The 18,289-nt window shown below is 43.4% G+C and overlaps 1 protein-coding gene and 2 non-coding genes across 5 annotated transcripts in view; 1 reads left to right on the top strand and 2 right to left on the bottom strand.

Moving 5' to 3' along the window:
• The window catches only part of Mdm4 (MDM4 regulator of p53), a 56,016-nt gene extending 38,729 nt beyond the window's left edge, over positions 1-17,287 (bottom strand). For 2 of the 3 annotated variants that reach the window (XM_048430733.3, XM_048430734.3), the window contains exon 1: positions 3,869-3,998. The gene's annotated coding sequence lies outside the window, so the exon portion shown is untranslated. Of the gene's footprint in view, positions 1-3,868; positions 3,999-17,176 lie in introns of those variants that run through there. The other variant, XM_085688250.2, reaches the window with a different exon arrangement.
• Trnak-uuu (transfer RNA lysine (anticodon UUU)) lies at positions 12,398-12,470 on the top strand. The gene has a single exon. It is a non-coding gene; the product is annotated as a tRNA-Lys (tRNA).
• On the bottom strand, positions 12,877-12,949 carry Trnak-uuu (transfer RNA lysine (anticodon UUU)). Its single transcript has one exon. It is a non-coding gene; the product is annotated as a tRNA-Lys (tRNA).
• Positions 17,288-18,289: the final 1,002 nt, after the last annotated feature.

The following is an 18,289-nucleotide window of genomic DNA, read 5'->3' as shown; positions in this document are numbered from 1 at the left end:
AAAAAAAAATCTGACAAATACACATATATCTCTGCACAAATACAAAACACTCACACTGAGATTCTCAATCTCTAGCTCAGATCCAGCACAAACGCTGGAGACTAAACCATCCAAACCTCACTCAGGTGAATCCTGAAATAGAGACAGGTTTGGACATGTTCCACTTTCAGGGCTGATGCTAATGAGTGAGTTGTTCTAGCTGAAAGTCAAATATCCAATCACTGCTTCCCCGCTGGCTGTCAGTTGGTACCAGTAACTCTTAAGCACAGTGCTTAAGATAAGAACTAGAGACACAGCTGGAAAATCACCAGGACTGGTGTTCCAACATGCCTGGACAAGAAACCACACAGGAAAGTGAGCCTGGTAATCTTGGTAGGGCACATTGGTAATCTCAGCATTTGGGAGTTCAAGGCCAGCCTGAGGTACACAATAAGACCTTCTCAAATACAAAAAGTTTTTAAAAATACATTTTCAGTATCACTTAGAGGAGTTTCTAAAAGAATCAAACTCAATTAGGTCAGAAGTTGCTTCCTTGGAGATTTTGCTGACTCCAAGAAGGGGAAAGTTATGATACCAGAACTAAGACATTTATTTAAGAAGTTGTGAGAATATATATATGACACTCACAAGGCCCTTAGTTTAGTCCTCATCAATGCTGACCCCTGACAACCTCATGAAAAAAAAAATATGCCCCTACTAGCTTGAAACCAGAGTAGAAAGCCTGGTTTTCTCAATGTTAAGTGGTTTCTAACCTACATTTAGTCTAAGGAACTTCTATATCTCATCTTGAAATGCCTGCCTTTGAAAACAATGGTAATTTTTTTTTTAAAGACAGTTTCACTATGTAGTTTTGGCTTGGCTGGAACTCACTTTGCTGACCAAGCTAACCTTGTTTTAAGAGATCTGTCTGCCCCTGCCAGAATTAAAAGTATGCAACACACAGCCAGCAAAGACAACTGTAATTTTAACACTAAAACTCCTAAAAAAATAAAAATAAATTAATTAAAGATTGGTAATTATCAACTTTTTTAAGCATTAATGTTCTTGATGTAACATGTTATTTGTTCAGCTCTTTTTTTAAAGGTTTATTTATTATGTATATAACATTCTGCCTCCAAGCCGGAAGAGGGCACCAGATCTCATTATAGATGGCTGTGAGCCCCCATGTGGTTGCTGGGAATTGAACTCAGGACCTCTGGAAAAAACAGCCAGTCAGTGCTCTTAACCTCTGAGTCATCTCTCCGGCCCCCACCCCTTTCAGCTCTCTTTTTAATAACATATCCTTGTGGGGAGGGGATATGTACATGACTGCAGATGTCCACAAAGGCCAGAGCATCCTATCTCCCTGGAGCTGAAGTTGCAGACAATTGTTAGATACCTGGGTCCTCTTTGAGAGCACCAAGGGCTCTTAACCACTGAGCCATCTCTCCTGCCTCTTGTTCAACTGAATGGATCAAACGAGAATGAATACTCATTTTAAAAAGAAAAGATGGCCAAACACAGTGGCACACTCCTTTAATCCCAGCACTTGGGAGGCAGAGGCTAGCCAGGTCTACACAAGTGAGACCCTGCCTCAAAAAATAAATAAATCAGATATTAGAGTACTTCATACCACCTTTGCTAAACACTTGAGGGTACAGCAAAAAAATGCACTACAACCATTTGTCAAGTCAGGAAATAACCTAAAAGCAATGAGGATTCAGCTAAAGAAACAGTTTACATTACCTTTTTTAAAGGACGATAACACAAAACACTTTAAAGGAAACTCTACCTTATAGAAAGCTGCTGTTACCTAAAAAATTGGGGGTGCATACCTGCAAAATGATCCTTCAATGGTTTAAAACTAATGTGTAGAGCAAGTCAGGAAATATGTAGGACCCAGTGATGAGAACATTAGGAAGCCTGAGGGGTTATGGGTGCTGGTCTGTCAACTTGACACATTCACATTTTTTTCAAAAAGAAGTTTGTCATTGGTCTTAACCAGTACAGTGAGAGTATTGTAAACAATCCTTTAAAGTTAAAATACTTTTTTCCTAGTAGGAATGAATAAAGGGAAAAACTAAACCTGAATTGATATTCAGCAACTTATGTTATGCTCAAGTTTCTGGTCCCCAAAAGAATTCAAGGAGCCGGATTTCTGATGCAAATTACATGAAGGTTTTTAATATTCAAACTCAAGTTTGGACCAACCCCTTTCTAGCACCCCAGCATGGTGGGTAGAGAAAGTGTGGCAGGGAGCCCTGGGAGGGTAGAACTTTTAAAGGGGAAACGCTGTAATCAGGGGAGGTCATGTCCTGATGTCTTGGGATTGGGTAAGGAGGGCATAGGGTAAGGTAGTTTCTGAAATCATTGGTCAGTTTTTGGGCACAAAAACCTAACAAAGAGCCATTAATAACTGACGAGGTATCTTCAAGAACAGGAAGCCTCCTAGTAACAGCTGGACCTCGTTAAATTGTATATCCCTGCTCCTTAGCTCCTTAACTGGCTATTTTTAGGGTATCTGTTCAAATTTTGCTATCGCTGCACATTTCTGGAGCTGAGATCTGTCCCCCCACCCCCATTCATTATATGGCTTAAGATGAAGCCCCTTCTTTAAAATAGGTTTCTAAGTCACACTTACACCTGCTATTATTAAAGGTTAAGTATCTTTTCACAGACACATCCCATGCCTAGTGGAGCTTCCTAACCCACACAGGCCTTTCTTGAACAGCATTAAGACAGGTGTTGTTTTATTCAGGTGTTGCTTAACAGTGATCTCAAAATGTGGGGAGGTACAAAAATCACTGGGAGGTGTGCTAATTAAAGTTCATATTGTAAGGGTCAGCCATGATAATCTGTCACCCAAAGGAAGTTCTTTACTTCGATGAATTTAAATAGGAGACCTGGGTCTCAGTGGGTTGCCTTGAAGCAATACCTGGTGGCAGAAAAGAACCACAGACTGAGATAACCTAAGGGCAGACCATTCAAAGGAAATGCCTGACAGACCAACCACTGTAGATAGGATCACCTCCCAGTGCACCTCACTAGGAGGCCCCTAGACAAATGTCAGCCAATCATGGGTCCTGAACCTCAGAGACCCCCCCTCACCCCCCCCCCTTTACTACTATAAAAACCCAATTCTATTTGAGCTCGGAGCTCTCCGGGTATTCTAGTACGTTGGACATGCGGAGAGACCTAGTTTGCAAACATGATTAAAATAAAGGCTCTTTGCTTTTACATATGGGACTCGGTCTCCTTTGTTTGCTTTTGTGCGGACCCCGCGGATTTGGGCATAACAATATTCGTGGGCCAGGAGAAGTGGAGGAGCAGGCTGGGAGGCAGGGCCAGGAGGCTCTTCGTGAGTTCGAGGCAAGCCTGGTGATCTACACAGCAAGTTCCAGACTAGTCAGGGCTGGTTGCACATTGAGATCCTGTCTCAAAAAAAAAGAAAAAAGAAAATTCATATTCGTGGAGGATAATAGTAAATACCCGCGGTCCGTATGTGGACTGCAAACGAACACCTTTCAAACACTAGAGCCAGCAGCCCTTAAAAATTATTTAACTCTTAAATCACGTCAATGTCACTCTCCCGGTCTCCCTTCCTCCGACCCCTTTAAGTCCTCAACACTCTTCAAATCTGAGGTGCGGTTAAAAACATCAGCGCCATCACCTCACTTTCAGTCTGTAACTGCAAGAACCCGTTTCACCGCACTCCACTTTTCTCCTCCGCGGGGCCGTAGCGCCACCCTTCCCCCACAGGCTCTCCCGCGGCCCCGGGGCCCACGCCGCCCTCCGCCCCGGTTCCTCCGGCCCGCTCGCCAGCTACGTGGCCTCCGGACCTCCCGTCCGCTCCCCCGCATACCCCGCTGGCCAGACCCCACCGCCACACCTTACGGTCGCGCCACGAGTCGCTTCCCCTCCGAGCTGGGGGAGGGGCGACAGGAGTAGCTCCTAAGGCCTCCGCAGCATTTTTGAAACTGCGAGCAACAGCGGCGCGACTTCCGGCCTCTCAAAGTCCCGTTTGCCAGAGCTTCCGGGGAGGCAGTCGAAACCATAGAGGAGCCCGTGGAGGACTAGAGGGCTAGAAAGGCTGAAGAACCTACCATCGAGTACATGCTTATCCGGGAAGAGAGTCTCCAGTCATGGACGATGACCGCTAGAGATAGTTATGTATTTATTTTACTTTCGAGGCAGGAAGTCTGTGTGTAGCCCTGGCTGTTCTGGAACTCACTGTGTAAACCAAGCTATCCTCGAACTCACAGAGGTCCACTTCGTCTGCCTCCCGAGTGCTGGGGTTTAAGGCGTGCAACACCATGCATAAAGAGGTTTTGACAGAATAGGGAGAACTGTCGGGATCTTGCGATAAGTACAGCGATGTCCCCGGCGATCAAAACAAAAGAAAGCTAAGAGCACAATCAGAGGTGGCCTTTAGATCCTCAAAACCCTTAATATAATTTAATCATTCTTACTGCCCAGGGGTGGCCGCCGAGGGAAACGGCATCCCAATTGTTACTCAATGGGGAACATACACGAATGTTTATTCACGAATGACTACAAAAGAAGTGATAAATGCTAAAAGAGAAGGACGAAGAACAGTGAGACGGATCTTAACTTGGATCACAGAATTAGGTCATGCTTCCCCACCACCCCCTGGGGTCGAGAAACTACCTCAAGCAAAGTGCCGGTGCCAAACAACATCACCTACCCCAGATAACCTCATTTATTTCGATATAATTCTGAGTGAGAGGATTTTCTGAGCTGAAATATTTTGTCTTGTAATTTCTTAATAGCTGGGTGTTTTGGAGGACAGTACGAATTCATTACTTTCAATGTAAATGCTACCCCGTTTCTTGTTTTTGTTTCTTTTTTTTTTGTTTTGTTTTGAGACAGGGTCTCTATGTATCCCTGGCTGTTCTGGCACTCTGTGTAGACCAGGTTGGCATTGAATTCACAAAAGTCCTCCAGCCTCTGCCTCATTCCAGAGTGCTGGATTAAAGGCGGTCCACGCTACTACCCGGTTCTTTGGAGACAGCTTCCACATCCCATCCCCAAGCCTCTCAATTCTCTACAAGCTAAGCCTATTGATCCTTTGATTATTTCTTTTTGACGTGTCAATGAGCCACCTTGTTACCCTGAACAAGAACTTGTTTGTGTTAAAATGTGGCGCCCAGAAATAGATGCATACTTATGCAAAGAAAACAAGACCGTACTCTCCCTTGATTTACACTTTACATGGTCCCTACTACGAATTTATTAATTGGGCATTTTGAAAGACAGTACGAATTTATTATTTCCAATGTAAACATTTTACCCCATTCTTTTTATTTTGCTTGAGGCAGGATCTCACAAAGTATCTCTGGCTGTCCGAAATCACTAGGTAGACCAGGCTGACCTTGAACTCGGAAGATCTACTGACTTCTGCCTCCAAAGCGCTGGGAATAAAAACCTGCACCGCTGTGCCCAGCTCCTATTTAGAGCCTTTCCCAATGGGAGAGTCAGAGCTTTCTGAAGGCGCTGAGGAAGTGATTCCCTTTGTACAGTCGCTGACGAGGAGCTTAAAGTCAACAATGGAGTTCCTCAAAAGAGGGGGAAGGGCACTTTTAGGTAAAACCCAGCCAAGTATTTCCCCTTCTCCCTTTGTGCAATACTTTTTGTTTGGTTGATTTGGTTCGGTTCTCTTCTGTTTTGGAGACAGGATCACACTCTGTAGGTCAGGCTCCCTGTAATTCGTTATATAGGTCAAGCTGGTCTGGAACTAGAGGCAGTTCTCTGCCTGCTAATTCTGAGAATGCAAGCATGACCCACATGACTGACAACAAGTTCTAGGTCCCCAAGAGCTATATTGCGAGATTCACTGTCAAATTAATTAATTTCCCAACAGGATTTTGCTATTTTTAAAATAATAACTGGGGGCTGGAGAGATGGTTCAGTGGTTAAGAGAACTGGCTGCTCTTCCAGAGGTCCTGAGTTCAATTCCCAGCAACTACATGGTGGCTCACAACCACCTGTAATGAAATCTGGTGCCCTCTTCTGGCGTAGGGCCAGAAAAATAGCCAACTTTAAAAAAAAAGAAATAAACTTTAAAAAAAATGTGTGAAGGTCAGAAACATGCATTTTAAAAAGTAATATTTGACTAACTTAGATTCCTCCTACTGTTTGCGGAATTTTGGACTTAGAATCCCTTCATGCAGTTCTGATTCTTTAAAATGAACAATCTAGAGCAGGGGTTCGCAATCTTCCTAATGCCGTGACCCTTCAATAGAGTTCCTTATGTTGTGGTGACCCCCTACCGTTAAGTAATTTCATTGCTACTTCATAACTGCAATTATGCTACTGTTCTGACTTGTAATGTAAATATCTGATATACAGGATATCTGAGATGTAACCCTTGTGAAATAGTCTTTGGGTCCCACCCTCTCCACCCAGAGGTCTCAACCCACAGGTTGCAAACAGGTATTTAGAGGCTTCTAAAATATAAGACCAGCTGGCTCAGCAGATAAAGATTATTGCCCCAAGCCTGCGTTTCAAAAGTTAAAAAAAAAAAAAGGAAGGCCTGGAAAGTGGCCTAGTAAAGGAATCTGATATTCAAGTAAAGAAAATGTAAGTCTAATTATGGATGAGCTGCTGTCACCCTTGGTGCAAGCCAAAAGGTCAGCCCTTTCCCTTTTTGTTTTTCAAAATATTTGTCAGCGCAATTTATCTTCATCTAAAGCCTTCATAAGGAAGGGGACTGGAGAGATGGCTCGGTGATTAAGAGTGCTGGCCTTTCTTTTGGAGAACCCAGGTCCCAGCACTCACACGGCCCTCCGCACCTATCTGTAACTCCAATTCCAGGTCATCCGACTCTCTCTTCTAGCCTCTAAGGACACTGTCTACAAGTCCATACACAGACATACAAACAGGCAAAACACCTGCACACATAAATAACTTTGTTTGTTCATTTTCTGAAGACAGGCTCCCACTTTACAGCTCTGACTGTCCTGGAACTCAAACTCACAGAGGCCTACCTGCCTCTGCCTTATGAGTGGATTAAAGGTGAGTGCCATTGTGCCAAGCCATAATTAACTTGTTAAAACAATGCCCTAATAACTATGTCAACAGAACAAGGCTTAGAAAATAGAGCCTTTACCAGCACGTGGAGGGCTGAAATCAGGAAGATCCCACAAGGCCCTGCCTAAATAAATAAATAAACAAATGAAGCCTTACCCATCACATTGACACTGATATGCTGTACATGTTGAGGGCCCATATCTACCAATCAAATAAACTTAGCAAAAAATAAGCTGGTTAAAAGTTCATAACTCATCTTGTTCTCTGTCACTTCCTTCTCAAAGAAGTCTGTTCACATAAGCAAACAGGAAGTCTGATTTCTGGTCCAGCTGTTTCTTGAAACCAGAGCATTTCCCGGTTATATATCTTTAGTGTCTCGAGCTACAAAATAAAATGGATGAATTGGCTTGTCTATGGCCCTTTTTAATTTTAAAAGAATTAGAAGACAATTCCTGAATTATAACTTTCTGAAACAAAGCTAGAGTGATAACTCCCTCATCCACAGACAAGGATATGAAGAGGAATATAATGTTTCCTTCTTCCTAAGGAACATTACTTAACTACACAAAGAAATTGCCTCTCTGACATCTCCCAGCTTCAAACTCAAAGAGTATCATTTTCCTGAGTCTGGTATTTATCTATTCCATGCATTTCTTTAGATATTTAGGATTTTTGTTTTTGCTTTGCTTTGCTTTGTTTTTTGAGACAGGGTTTCTCTGTGTAGCTTTGGAGCCTGTCCTGGAACTCACTCTGTAGTCCAGGCTGATCTCGAACTCACAGAGATATGCCTGCTTCGTTTAGGATTTTTAAATTTTTTATTTATTGTGTGGAAGTCAGAGTTGATTTCCTCTTTCCTTGATGTGGAAATCAGGGTTCAAATTCAAATCCTCTGTGTAGTTCTAGATGACCCACTTGCACTATTAGATCAGGCTGGCCTTGAAGTCACAAAGATAGTCTGCCCTTGCTCTGAAGTGCTAGAATAAAGGCCTACTCCACCATGCCCGACACTATTACACTTTTGGGTTTTTTTTTGTTTTGGTTTTGGTTTTGGTTTTTCAAGGCGGAGTTTCTCTGGAGCCTGTCCTGGAACTAGCTCTTGTAGACCAGGTTGGTCTTGAACTCACAGAGATCCACCTGCCTTTGCCTCCTGAGTGCTGGGATTAAAGGTCTGTGCCACCATCACCGGGCTTGCTTTTTTTTTTTAAGTAATTAATTAATTAATTTTGACACAGGGCGTAGTAGTCCTAATCCTGGCTGTACTGGAGCTCACTTTGTAGACCAGGCTGGGCTTGAACTCACTAAGATCCACCTGCCTCTGCCTCCCGAGTGCTGGGATTAAAGATGTGTGCCACCACTGCCCAGCTGAATTTAATTTTTATAGTTGCATCAAACTCTTAAGTGTTTTACTGTAATTTATATTCTTTCTGTTATTCTTTTCCGTGCATGTGTGTTCCACCTGTGTCCAGGTGCTCACAGAGGCTAGAGAAGGCATCAGATCCCTTGTGTCTGGAGTTACAGGCAGTGTGAGCTGCCTGATGTGGGTGCTGGCAATTGAACTCAGGTCTTCTGCATCAGCAGCGAGTGATCTTCATTTCTGAACCATCTCTCCAGCCCTGCAACTTATGTTCTCATTCCTCATTGTCAAGTTCAGTGATGGCAAATCATATAATTACGGTTAAATTCCTTTTCATTGGTGTATAGTGATATTATTGTTCAGTCATAAGCTGAATTGTACACAGGTAGAATGAATTGTTGTATAGCTAACCCCTGTGTTAGTTTTCCAGGGCTGCCATAACAAAATACTACCGGGGGCTTACACAATGGAAATTAATTTCCTCTCAGTTCTGGATCCTTAAGTCAAAGATGATGGAATCATAGACTTGTTTCTTTCTGATTTTTCTCTTCTTGGCTTGTAGTTGGTTGCCTTTGGCTGAGTGCACTTGGGGTCATCCTTTAGCCTGTGTGTTGTCTGCACTTTTATTAATTTTTTCTTGAGACAGGGTTTCTCTATGTAACAGTCCTGGCTGTCCTGGAATTCGATTTGTAGACCAGGCTGGACTTAAATGCACAGATCCACCTGCCTCTGCCTCCTAAGTGGTGGGATTAAAGGTATGTGATACCATGACCAGCATATTTTATTTTTTTAATTATAGCAAATTTGTGGAGGTCAAAGGACAACCCATATCATTTGGTTCCCGTGGGATCTGGGGATCAAACTCAACTAATAATGTTTCCGCAGTAAGCACCTTTACCTGTTGAGCTGTCTCGCAGGCGCTTGCCTGTTTTTATTTCCTCCTTTAGCCATAATAGATCGGGGTCTACCTCTATATCCTTATTTTATGGTAATCACTCTGTTAAAGGCATTGTCTCCAAGTCCAGTCAGATTGTAAGGTGGGTGCATGAGGGGAAGACTTCAATAGGAATGTGCCGGGGACACAACGCAGCCCCTAACATTAACATAGTAAATATTTTTAGATTATTGCCTGGTGTTGTCCTGGCTGGTTATGAATTTGTGAGTTCCCACTTCAGCTCCCTACTAGCTCAGACTGTAGGCGTGGGTTCCCATGCCCAGCTGCATTCCATGTAATTTTTTTTTTCCTCAGCTGGCTGGTAGTGGCACACGCCTTTAATCCCAGCACTGGAGAGGCAGAGACAGAAGAACTCTGTGAGTTTGACACCAGCTTGGTCTGCAGAGTGAGTTCCAGGACAGCCAGGGCTGATACACAGAGAAACTCTGTCAAAAAAAAAATTGTTTTTTCTCTCTTCACAAATATTTCAGTGGTAGAACACTTGGGTAGCATGTATTGCATCCTTGATACAATTCCCAGCAACACAATAAATACATAAAGAATTTCCTATTGCTTGTTACAAACAATGCTGTAGTGACCTTTAAAGCTTGTCTCCCCATACACTCTATGGAAAATTATTAGATAATATTGACAATACTGTGTAGTTCAGTAGCTAATATCAGGCAGGGTGCTCTACAAAGTAATTATAGAGTTAGTTATACAAGGACATAAGGGAGCTGTTGCTCTGTGTCTTTGCCTATCTTTACCATCTGCTGACTATACAAACCCTGACACACGTGAACCGGCCACTCACAGTGATTTGTTTAGCAAGGCTGAAGGTTGTGTTTCTTTTTTCCCTTTTTAAGATCAACACAACTAATCGGTTACAGTTGGAAAAGAGGTGTTGAGAATGGATCAGGGTGAAAAAACAAAACTCAAGTTTGTAGACATTGCGTGCTTACACTCGGTCATGAGGCTATCCCGCACTGTGCAGAGCAGCGGCTCTGCTTGGCAGCCTCTTTGCAGGTGCAGACCCATGGCATGCAGCCCCCAGGCAGCAGGTGCAGCCACTCTGCAGCCTTTGCACTAGCAGGAGCCTGCGAGAAAGCGGGTTGAAGTCATGATGAGGTGAAGTCCCAGGGCAGATTCTGACAGCTGAGCTAGCAAGCGGCATGAGGTTTTCCATATTTAGTGATCTAAGGTTTGTCAGATATGAATTTCCTAATAATAACCTTTGCCCATTGTTTTGGCTTTTTCATATTAATTTGCAGGAAGGAATCGTATCCTGGGGATTCTAATCCTTGGTTATGTTTATGATGACACCTCCATAGCTTGTTTCCACTATTTAAATTTTGTCTTTTAACGAATAGAAGTATTTTGTTTGGTTGATCTGGTTTTGATTTTGTTTTATTTTGTTTCTTGTGACACGAACTCAAGTCACCTAAACTGGCCACAAACTCACTATGTAGCAGAGACTGATCTTTAACTCCTGACCCTGCTGCCTCTAACTCCCAGGTGATGAGATTACAAGAGTGTCACACTATTGACCGTTTAAAGGGTTTTTTGATAAACATATTAAATTTTATTCTTTTATGTTTTCAGTTATTTATGTTATTTAAGAGACTTTTCTGTTTTTAGATAAGAAACATGTGCTGGTATATTTTCTCCTAAAACTCTCAAAGATTTGAGAGCTTCAAAGAGTAAACAAATGTAACATAAGAGAATGCAACACATCTTAAAATAATATTCCACAACAAACTTGTTTAGAATTGATCTTGTTTCTTTCTTTCCTTCTTCCTTCCTTCCTTCCTTCCTTTTAATGTGCATTGATGTTTTGGCTGCATGTATGTCTGTGTAAGGGTGTTGGATCCTGGAATTACAGATAGATGTGAGCTGCCATGTGAGTGGTGGGAATTGAACCCTAGTCCTTGGAAGAGCAACCAGTACCCTTTACTATTGGGCCATCTGTCCAGCCCAAAGGTAATTAAGGTTTTTGATTGTTTTAAATTATGTATGTCAGGACATATGTGCTTATGAGTGCAGGTGCTTAGGGAGACCTGAGGCGGGAAATCTGCCTAAATCTAGAGTGACAGGCAACTGTGAGTCACCGGATGTGGGGGCAGGGAAATAAAAGTAGACTCTTGTCTACTGGAAGAGCGGTAAGCACTCTTAACCACTAAACCCAAGCTAGCCTCAAGACGGTTCATAGCCATTTATATCATTTCTAATGCCGTGTCAAATCTTTTGTACATCTCTATTCTATTGTTTTTCCTTTTTAGGTGTGTGTGTGTGCTCTCGGATCCCCAAGAGTTGGACCTTCAAGGCAGCTGTGAGCTAGGGTTCTCTGGAAAAGGAGCACGTAAGCCTTACTATATAGTCCTATGCCTCCAGACCCCATCAATATGAAAGTAAATTTCTTCAAGTGGCGTTGCTAGACCAAAGCAATTACTCTGAAGACAATTACGAAAGGAATTAGGGGAAGCAAAATCTGCCAATAAAAGCTTTTTATAGCCCCATTCTCAAGCCAGTTACGTAGCAACGAGCTGTACTCAAATTACTAAGGAAGATAAAAGAACATCTCTCCGTGGCGGTGGCGAGCATTCCCTTCTCTGGCTTAATAGGGCTTCTGCCGTAGGTGTCACAGCTGGTGACTTCCGTGATGTACCATGGAAAATTACCTGAAAACGTCAGGCGACTCGTGGGGTAATCTCAGCACCCCTCCTTTCCCCCATTTTAGATCCCACAGTTCAGGCCATTCGCTAAAGAACACCATGTTCGAAGTCGCTCTTGAAACTCCTTTCCAACCCTGCTGCAAGGGTTTTAGCACGGATATCGCCACCGGTGTGAACAGGAAAATAGGCCCGAGTCTGTTACTACAGAGTTTCAAACGTAATTCGTTTACAGATCAAAGTCTACCTAACGAGGGAAAACGTGAATCTCACAATTGCGAAGGACGTAGTAACGCAACAGGAACCTGGACTGCTTTTACTCTCGCGAGAATACGGCATTTAGGGGAGGGCGCGCTTGCCCAAGGTTTCCTACTCTTATGTAAAGCGCTGTAGGAAAGCAGCAGTGCAAGAGCCCGGATAGCTCAGTCGGTAGAGCATCAGACTTTTAATCTGAGGGTCCAGGGTTCAAGTCCCTGTTCGGGCGCTTCGCTCTTTTTGTAATTTTGGCTGAATTTAGTTAAAAAAGAAGTCTAGGAAAGATAACGCCGTGTCATAAAAGACTATTCATTATTCTATAGACATTGTTAAGTACAGTTGAAAGAGAAGTGGTCGCTGAAATTCATACAAATTTAAGGGTAGCCCAAGCTAAGTAAAGTATGCTTTCTTCTATCATTCTTTTTTGGTGAGGATTTCCACCGACTCGGTCCCGAACCTCCATACGCTCTATCTTGCCGGTACTAGGAGTACGTAACATAACCTTAAATCACTCAACTCTATGAAAAATACACCAAATTGTATTTTGAGTAAAGTAACCTCTTTGTTAAGAGATTGATTAATACATCTGAGAAGCTCGACAACTACTGTATGACTTTTCATGCAAAATATCCAGTCGCCCGAACAGGGACTTGAACCCTGGACCCTCAGATTAAAAGTCTGATGCTCTACCGACTGAGCTATCCGGGCGCCCTGTGGGATGGCTTTCTCTTGTATTTACTTGATATAATGGTAACCCACTACCTTTTTAATCTGACAAGCTAAATTTAGGTTTCAGCTAATAAGTATGTTTTTAAAGCATTAAATTGGTATTTACTTTTCTTTTTTTGTTCCATTTACCTAATATATGTGTTTTCTTTGATGTTTGATTTGATAAATTGCCAGTATCTACTAAACTCTCTAAAACAATATTAATGCTAATCAATTACAGAAAAATGGACAAACAGGGTGAACATTGGCACGTCAGCATTTGACGTCAGCTCTTTTTATTACGCGTTTTCTCTTCTATCACTCTTAATTTTATTCCTCTGGACCACATTCCATTTCTTTCATTAATGAAAAATATTACTGTCATTCTCCCGACAATGGAGCTGTTCAATAACACACTCCTTGCACAAGGGCCGGATATGCTGACCAGATGGTCTACTAATTCAGGAAAACAGAAGTAAATGGAGATGGAAAGGTGGGTCTGAATCCAGATCGTATAAGAAAGGAGTTTAAACTTTTTACATTTCGATTGAGTTTTTCTTTTTCTCTTCCTTCAGCCTCCCAAAACGAATTTTTCCAAAGCAAGATTTGTACACCTAAGGAAACCAAACTGTAGTATTGCGAGTAAAAGTCAATCGAGCAACGGGAGATGGTGGTGCACACCTTAAACCCAGATTCCAGAGGCAGAGGCAGGAGGATCTCTCTAAGTTGGAGGCGAGCCTGGTCTACACAGTGAACAACATGTTTTTCCGCACTCCACAGGCACCCACACGGCATACATAACAAAGACATAACATATGTACATAATTAAAGATAAAAAAATCTTACAATTATAATGAGTTTCCAGATCCAACACATGGCGTGTGGAGCACAGACTATGAGTGTCAAGCACTGATAAAGGATTTCATCTTTGTTTCTGAGTACTTGAAGCTCCTAAACACAGACAACGGCAAACTAGCTCAGTCTCGGTAGGAGAACATTTCCTTTCCTAGAACTGTGTAGTTCCTTAAGAACTGTTAGGTCCCTAGAGGACAGGCCTTCGCAGGGCAAAGAACCATGACCAGTCAACTGTGGGAGCCTAAATAGGCCAGGGTCTGTATACAATCGAGGGGATTAGCCAGGTTACCTGTAAAATCCCTTCTGCCATAGTTAGCGTTTCATTGCTGTGTTAAAAGCCGAGTCCACACACAACTTAGGAAGAAAGGGTTTGTTTCAGTTTACAGTCCTACATCACGTCACAGTCGATGGTGGGAGGGTGCGGAGGGGTCAAGACAGGAAAGCAGGCAGGGCAGGAGCTGATGCAGAGACCATGGAAGACTGTTTCTCACTGACTCGTTTAGTCTGCTTGCTTGCTAGCTTCCTTCCTTCCTTCCTTCCTTGCTCTCTTTTCCGAGACAGGGTTTCTTTGCGTAGTCCTGGCCTTCCCGGAACTAACTTTGTAGACCAGGTTAGCCTCTGAGATCCATCTGCTTCTGCCTCCCAAGTGCTGGGATTAAAAACATATGTCACCACTAACCAGCTTCAGCCTGTTTTCTTATAGCACCCAGGACCACTCGCCCAGGGGTGGTGCCGCCCACAGTGAGCTGTACCCTCCCACATCAATCAGCAATCAAGAAAATGCACCACAGGCTTACCCACAGGCCAGTTTAGTGGGAGCATTTCCTCAGTCAAATTATTCTTTTCCCCATGATTCTAGGTTGTGCCAAGTTGACATATAACAAGCCAGCATACCCTCTAAATGCAAAATTTCATTATTCTGCTATTTTATCATTACAAATTAAGTCTGAAGGAACAAGCTCAAAATATACAAGGATGGCTGGTTAGACGGTGTGGTCGGTTAAAGGTATTTGTCACGGAACCTAATAACATGAGGGAGAACAGACTCCCACACTCTGGTGCGCATGCCCACACACATACAAAGACACGCAAAAACATGTGATTAAGATAAAAAAAAAAATTAGGACTGGAGAGATGGCTCAGTGCTTAAGAGCACTGGCTGCTCCGAGTTCAATTCCCAGCAACAACTTGGTTGCTCAGAACCATCCTCAATGAGATCTGGTGCCCTCTTCTGGCGTCCTGGCATACATGAAGGTGGAACACTACATAATAAAAAAAAATTGCCTTTAGTGAGTTTCAGGACAGGCTCCAAAGCAACACAGAGAAACCGTGTCTCGAAAAACCAAAATAAATACATAAAGTAAAAAAAAAAATGGTTAAATTAATTAATTAATGCACAAGAAATGACAAGAAATGATTTAACTCAACAACGATTTACTGGTAAACTCTTGAGTTCAGGCACTGTACTACCTATGGATTAGGAAATAAACAGGCATGGAGCCAGCAGCAGTCTAGGAACGGTGAGCCTAGAAGCAAACATGTTTAGCATAAAAAACTAAACCCAGGAAGGGCTGGAGAGATGGCTCAGTGGTTATGAGCACATCACTTTCAGTTACTGCCTAGGACCCTACATGGCAGCTAAAAACTGCCTGTAACTCCAATTCCAGGGGCTCCAACAAGCTCTGCTGTTCTTCCCGGGGCTCCTGTATGCACCTGGTGCCTCCAAACACGCATACCCCATACATGTAGGTAAATAAGTCTTTAAAGAAATGCACACAGCAGTAAACACGGGAGCTGAGGAGCAATGGAATATGTCTTATTGAAAACTCCAGCCCTGGGCATTTTATAAGAAAACCACACTATCAGAGTGCAGTTGATGTCATGTGAAATGTGGAAGAAACTATAAAGAGCCAAAGAGACTTTCATTCATTAATTATCTGTATATGTTTATCGAGCAAGTTAGACTTATAGCAAGCAAGAAAAATGTGCCATGCTTTGCTCTGTCTCTATGTTTGAGGTGTGGGGATGAACCACACCTCTGAATTTTGGTAGCCCTGGGTGGCCTGGAACTTGCTATGTAGACAGACCAGCCCGGCCTCAGACTCACAGAAATCTGCCTGTTTCTGGCCCCAGAGGACCAGGATGAAAGCCACTATGCCTTATAGGCCACATTTTAGAGGAAGGGAAATGGCGTCTGTCCAGGCTGCCTGAGAGGAACAGGAATAAAGAGGCTCTTCATTTTTCCTTCCCGAAGGCCCTTCTTACTGCTGGAGGATAAAGCCAGAAGTTTCGACTTTAACTGACTAAATGGCAATAGCCAGACAGTAAACTGCTTATCGAGTATCTCCTATTTCCAAAACTGAGCAGGATGACAGGGAGGAACACGGCAAGTATGGAAGGAACTTGAACAGCACCCGCTCCGCTGTACCTACCGGTAAAGGGAGGGAGGGAGGGAGAGAAAGAGAGAGAGAGAGAGAGAGAGAGAGAGAGAGAGAGAGAGAGAGAGAGTTGGCCAGGCACGGAGCAGGCTAAGGAGAACGATTTTATCTTATCAGAGGTTTGGCTCATTCAGACTGGGGGGCCCATCTGAGGTAGCAGGAAATGACTCTGCTTCACATCTGTTGTGTGAAAACACCATTACAGGTGCCGAACAGAAACCTTCCCTGGTGCTTCCTGAAGCCGCTCCTTACATTGACTGCTGTATCTAATGTTTCCACTAGAGGGCAGGCGAAACTCACAGATTCTGTGCATGGAGCGTCCCGTTCATTTTCAGTTTTATTTCTTTTATTTTTAAACTTACGTGTATGTGTACTTGTTTGGCTCTGCACCAGGTGGAGACCATGGCTGTGGAGGCCAGAGTAGGTTTGAAACCCTGGAACTAGAGTTACAGACAGCTGTGTGCCGCCTGATGGGAGTCCAGGAATTGAATCCCAGTCCTCTGAAAGCAGCAAGTGCTCTACGGGCTGAGCCATCTCTCTAGCCTTTGTTTATTATTTTTGAGATGAGGTCTCCTATATCCGGGTCTGGCCTTGAGCTCGTCATCATTCTTCCTCCCCTCTGGATTGAGATTACACGCGTGCGGTGCCAAACCCAGCTGGGGCACTCAGGAGACAGAGACAATTGGATCTAGATAGAATGAGTTCCAGGACAGGCCCCAAAGCTACACAGAGAAACCCTGTCTCGATAAACAAACAAACAAATAGGCAGTGGCTGGAGGATTTTTATGAGTTTGAGACCAAATCAGACTATAGTAAGATCCCGTTTTTCAATAAAAACAAACAAGTTCCCCTCCCCCTGAAAAAGACAGAGAGAAGCAGAGGACAGCAGAAGACAAGAGAACTCAGGACATAGTTTAGTTGATAAAGGGCTTACCTTGAAAGCATGAAGACCTGAGTTCAGATCTCCAATATCCACACTGAAAAATATCCAACATTGTAGTTCTCTTGTAATCCCAGAGATGGCAAGATGGGAGGAGACAAGGGTTCAGAGTTCACTGGGCAGATAGTCTCAGTCTGGACCATTGAGGGACTTTGTCTCAAATAAAAAGGAAAAAAAAAATAAGAGTGTGTAAAGAGGCCCTGCAGAGAAGCTTCCCCTGGGAACCAGGACAATAAACATTCTTTTAAATTAAAAAATTTAATGAATAGCCAGGCGGTGGTGGCACATGCCCTTTGATCCCAGCAGTGATACTCAGGGAGGCAGAGACAGGCAGATCTTTGTGAGTTCAAGATCAGCCTAGTCGACAGAGCAAGTTCTAGGACAGGCTCCAAAGCTAAGAAACCCTATCTCAAAAACCCAAAAACCAACCAACCAAACAAATTAATTAAATTATTAAAGTAAATATTATTAAGCATAATATTTACTATTGCTACCATAACAAATCACACCTGACCCAGTAAAGTGGATTTTTTTTTTTTTGGTTTTTCGAGACAGGGTTTCTCTGTGACTTTGGAGCCTGTCCTGGAACTAGCTCTTGTAGACCAGGCTGGCCTCGAACTCACAGAGCTTTGCCTACCTCTACCTCCCGAGTGCTGGGATTAAAGGTTTGTGCCACCACCATCCAGCCAGTAAAGGGGATTTTAAAGCATAGCGAGCTAGGCCTAGGGCTGTAGCTCAGAGGATGGCATGGCATGCCATCTCATGCAAGGCGTCCTGTCTGTTCAGTGCCCAGTGCTGCCAAACAAACCAGTAGTGAGCCAAGTGTGCTATGTAATGGCCATAATCTCAGCACTTGGGAGGTGCTGAGCAGGAGGGGCTGGAGTTCAAGGCCACCCTTAGAACAAGTCTGAAGCTGGCTGGGCCATATCAGACCTCCTCTCAAAACCAACCCCCATCCCCTGACCTTACAGCTCAGCAGGTTAGCAGTCCACCGACTGTCACTGAAGTCCAGGTGACAGCAGAGCTGTGTTTCCTGTTTCTTGTCCTACCTCATCTCTAGAGTGTCCCCAGCAACAAGCTGAAGGCCAGCAACATTCATTTTCTAAG

The sequence above is a fragment of the Myodes glareolus genome, chromosome 5, assembly GCF_982192425.1.
Source record: "Myodes glareolus chromosome 5, mMyoGla1.1, whole genome shotgun sequence".
NCBI lineage: Eukaryota > Metazoa > Chordata > Mammalia > Rodentia > Cricetidae > Myodes > Myodes glareolus.
Note: the sequence above shows the minus strand (reverse complement) of the source record. Positions and strands in the feature narration are given on the sequence as shown.